The following is a 5,310-nucleotide window of genomic DNA, read 5'->3' as shown; positions in this document are numbered from 1 at the left end:
TAATCTGAGCAGTACTTTCTTTAAGCTGGGTTTTGGAAGTGCCTTGTTTGAATGATGTCCAGCTGGGTAAACAGAATTAATACCAGAAAGCAGGGATGGAACCAAAGAGGAATGCAATGTGTTTTGGTGAACCTTCTCCTTTGAAATTTTGAGGACTTAAGTCTGCTTCACTGTGAAGATTAGAATTCTACATGTGGAAGAGGCGGTCAGAATGTCCAACATTGTAAGAAAGTATAGGATCTCCTCTACTATTCAAATCATCCATGATTTTGTGAATAAGAGATTAGGTATGTTTGGACAGAGGTTGCAGGGACATGTCTTTGCTACAAGGAAAAAATGAGTATATGATTTGTGCTTCAATTTAAAATGTCTGTTTAGGAAAGAAAAGTGCCAAATCACGAGACTATTGTGGGTAGCTCGTTGCAGCCCAAACCCCAAGAGATGGCAGGAGCAAGCTGTTCCCCCCACACACACTAATGCAGGCTATAGTGGCTGAAAAGTGGGGCAAGCTGAAATCATGCTGGGATGAAAGATGTCAAGAAAACACAGACTGTGACGGAGAGGATCGCTTGGCTCACTGCTAGACTGACAAAGGAGCTGGTATGAGAGGGCTGAAAGCATCGCATGATGTGATGTGGTTTCGCTTTAAAGCTTTGCGACTAGTTGCTTTAAAATGAGCTCATTTCCTTTTTGGTTTTATTTTTCATACCCAGAAGTAGACAAAAGGAGGAGGGTGTGATATTTTCTGCTTGTTCTAGACAGGAAAGAAAATGAAACACAAACACATACACACATGCACACACATGCAAACCCCTTCCCCTGGAGATGGAAAGCCCCCCCGCGCTGTCCTGCAGACCTGGTGCAGGAGCTTTAGGCATGAAGGGCTGCAAGAAATGTGTCATCAGCAATAACCTTGCACAGAAATGGAAGGAGGATTGTCCCTTCCTGCCAAGCAGTGCTCCTTTTGGTGTGCCCAGCACTTCCTCTCGAGGTACGATCCACTCACAGAGGAGGATGTGGTGGGACAAGGCGGTGAGGTGCTGTTGGGAACAGCAAGCTCCCTGAGTGCTCTGCTGTTACCATGCTGAACCATGCTGACGGCAGGAAAAGCAAAGCCACCACAGAGCTATTTCTTGTCTGTGCTGGCCCTATACATGGGGACAAGCTTCTCCCGTCGTGAGCCACATGCTCCTCCCACCCGTGGATGCACCAGTGGTGTGGTGGTGATGGCTGGTGGGAAAGATAAAGCTGCTGTGGTGACCTTTGGCATTAAGAGTGCAGGCAAACAAGTCAGAAATAAGAAGAAAAAAAAAAAAAAAAAAAAAAAAAAAAAAGGTGTCCTTTTGAGGGTAAGGACTCTGTGTTCTTCCTCACCAGAGATCTCGCAGCAGATGCACTGGCTGACTCCAAGGGGCATAAAGGAGAAGTAAATAGAGGAAACAGGAAAAAGTGCTTTGTGCTTGACAACAACAAAGTATTTTTGTACTTTTCAACCTGTTTCTGTTCTCTGGGTCTTTGGTGCTTTGGGAAGGTCCCAGTGGCATCTGCACCTGCCCCTCCTCGTGGGTCTGGGAGCCACCTGTGAGCCCCTCGGCAGGGCTGTTCCCATCCCCTCTGACCCTGTGTTTGCAGGACATGAGCAGGGCAGAGGTATCCGAGGAGAAGAAGGGGGGGGGTCACGGAGAGGAAGTGTGTGGGTTGTGTCCCACAGGCAGGTGTAGGGCTCGGTCCTGTGCAGCGGCAGTCATGCTGGGTGACCATGATGCCATCCTACCTCCCTATTTCATCATCCTGTGGTGGGTGCTGGGGCCCCGGGGAGCTGGGATGGTTGCATGCACATCACCTGCACAGCTGCAAGGAGCTCGAAGATGTGCACAGCTCTGCAACAGCTCATGAAGTCTGGCTTTGTGGTTGTTGATGATTTTTTTTTCTTGTTTAACAAAAGGGAATCTAATTAAGGCAAGTGGTGGCAGAGGTCTGGCAGGGGACACCAGGGTGTTCTGGGTGCCAGTGGGCTGTCCCACACCAGGAGGTGGCCCCATGGGATGAGACCTTCTTGGGGTGGCCGTGGTGACCTCCATGGTATCTGACCCCCTTGAGTGACCCAGATGACCCTCTGGCATGACCTTGGTGACCTCCCTGAGGTGTCACTGGTGGTTACAGGTGCTGGGACATCCCTAGGCTGAGGAAGTGTGGGGCTGCTTCCTTTGCAGCCCCAGGTCTTCCCTTACTGATCTCTCATGGCTTTCTTCATTTTTTTTGGAGACCTGGGGTCACCACCTCCACCTCTTCCTCCTCACTGGTGATGAAGATCCTAGGTTCCTTCACTTGGGCAGGGGGTGCACGCAGGGGACAGTGAGGACAGCAGTGATAGGCAGGTGGCCTTGTGGCTGTCAGCATGATCATCGCACCCCTGGGATTCAGGTTCCAGCTGCCCAGGAGAGCCCACATTGAGCAGAAGCCAGTGTATATCTAGCAATAGTGGCACCTGGGTTTCCAGCTCAGTAGCTCGCAGAGTCATAGAATCCTGTGTTTGGGCAATAAATCTGTGCAATCTGAAAACACAGAAGTCTCGTGTCAGGGATGCCCGCAGAAGTTTGCGTGCTTGGTAAGAATAACAGTTGTCAACATTCAGTTTTGACTCAGGATGAATCACTGTGAAAACTGCTTTCTGTGTTGCATCAACACTTGCCAAAAAGCAGAAAGTGGTGGCATCCAGAAAAACAACAAGCAAAATACCTCATCAAGCTTTTAAAACCCTCAGTAAAGGCATCCTGGGACATATGGGAAATCAGAGCCATGAGGGCAGTCAGGCAGTGACGCATTGGACCTGCAGCTCTGTGACACCTCCGAGGTATGAGGAGAATCTCCAGAGTGCCTGCTTATGAAATTACCCTCCAAAAGACAAAAAGAAAAGCAGTGCATTAAATCCAGTATTGGCAACTCCAATAATCATTATATATGCTCGAGGTATTTTTTTGCAATTCCTATTTCTTTTATTGTGTGTGTGTGGTGCTTCTGGGTTTGGAGTGATTTCATCTTCTTTCTAAGTGACATACTACCAAACTGGTACATTCTTAAACTACAGGAAAAATGAACAAACAAACAAAAAACAGAAAACAAGCAAGCAAGCAAGCAAACAAACAAACAAGCAAAAAAACCCAACCAACCAACCAACCAACCAAACAAAAAACAACAACAAAAAAAACCAACAAACAAACACCAGAATTTAAGCAGAATGGGCAAAAAGTAAAGTACTATTTTTCATTTTCATTTCTAATTGTTGTTGCTGTAGCCTCTTTATCCTTGGCAGTAGGATATTTGAGATGAAGGCTGCTGACACATGATACTGGATTTACATTATTAGTAACACTATTAATGTGTGATCAAATTACATTACTAATCTACATAGATCATTTGTAATGTAATTGGTTGGAAACATAAGCTGTATACAATTTTTGGAGCAATCACCAGAAGAATATATTACTCTTCATACTTGTGCCAGGTTAAAGGAAAATCACATTATTTCACGGGTATATAGGTAAAGTGATCTGTTAGTTGAAAGCCCTCTTGGCGACCTCCCATCTTACACTGAAGGGATGATAGATATCCTCTTCATTGGTGTATTTGGAAGATTTATTGGCCAGGACTAGAGAAAGGTAGTAAATATCCTTAACTGGGATTTTATTTGTTCATTCTAAAGTGACTGTTTCATTATTTCAGTTACTTCTAATATCTTCCCATAAGTACAGCAGCTTACAAATCCAACAGCCCGTAAACCCACTTTCTATATGCATAGGAAAGAAAATGCAAATTGAGAAATCAGACAGTCAGCAGCCAGGAAATGGAGGCTGTTCTGTGACCTCCCGCGGTAACTGCAGCCTTTGTGGTTTGCAGACTTCTCCCAGGAGCAGAACATGGTCTGCTTTTTTTGTAGAGCCAAGTGGAGGATGGGTTTCATAGGTGAGCAGAGCTTGTGAGAGCTGCTGCTGTGGTTCATCCAGGTATCTTCTACCTGATATTTCTCTTCCACTATTTATGTCTCCTCTGCACACCATGGCAATTGCTGCTCAGGCATGGTACACAAGTCTTTGTGGGGGAAGCACTCTGTGCAGCCTGCTGCTGAAGCAGAGCTCTGTGCCCTACCACGAGGACAGATTTTCTCATGTTTGCTCTCTTAAAATCCAAGGTCATTCCAGCTGTGTGTGTGTGGCTGCTCTTCCATTCCCACCAGCAATCAATGTATGGCCACAAAGGTGATGGAGGGAAATTTTCACTGTGAATCCAGGATTAGTTAGCAAGAATATTATTGGAGTGGAGGACCAAAGAGATTGTGTTCTTTGGGACAGTAGGATCAATATTTTTTCTTGTGATTTTTAAATATTTGTTTTTGTTCTCTGAGAATAAGGGACTACAGAACATTAAGTCTTGCCTAGCAGGGTCAGCCCAGGCACTTGCTTGTAATGATGGCTATGGGACACATGAGAAGGAAGATGCCCAGGTTACTGAAAACAGAATGAGCATGAAGTAATTTTTCCCTTCTTCTATTCTCCCTGTTTCTGTCAGTCTAGAAAGTTAAGGATTCCCTGATTCAGAGGATAAATTTCAGGGATACATATAAAGTATAACTAATTATTTTTAATCCTGCAAGATAAAGTTTTCTTCTGAAGCCATTTTGACTTTAACACTATTCTTTGTGCACTTTTGGCTTGTACGCTCTTTGGAAGTGTGGCTAAATTCTGCATGGCAGCTGGTAACCTGTAAAGTGGTCATCCATAGCTCTAAATCATCATCTTATTGTTTGTCTGTGAGCTCTGCTCCCATGACTCATTCTTTATTTGGGTCATTTACAAGAAACATGAAGTAGGTAACTGCAGTAAACTTCAGAAAGCCAGGAATGCTGAGGCATATTCATGGAAATAAACGCAGGGCAGGCCTGTTGTGTCTCTGGGGACGTCTTGTTGGGCTTTTTAATTTACAACTATACACATAGAAGATCAGCTGATGTGAGAGTCTGCTTAAAAACAAAACTGAGAAAAAAATCTTTATGTGAAAGAGGAAGCAGTCATCAAAACTTGCCTGTGTAATTATGGGCAATACACATCTTATATTTACAGAAGCAGAGGAAACAGGACAACTTCTAAATGCATGTTTAGAAACACGCTTCAGTGGATAGCCAGCATGATTAAAATCTATGTATCTCCATGCTTCTTTGGTTTAGCCTTAATTGGTGTTTCCACAGTCCAGTAATTTCTGGTATACAGAAGTGAATGAAAGGCCTCTCTACAATCCTTCTTTGCAGTGTTTCTC

The sequence above is a fragment of the Aythya ferina genome, assembly GCF_964211825.1.
Source record: "Aythya ferina genome assembly, chromosome: Z".
Classification (NCBI taxonomy): domain Eukaryota; kingdom Metazoa; phylum Chordata; class Aves; order Anseriformes; family Anatidae; genus Aythya; species Aythya ferina.
Note: the sequence above shows the minus strand (reverse complement) of the source record.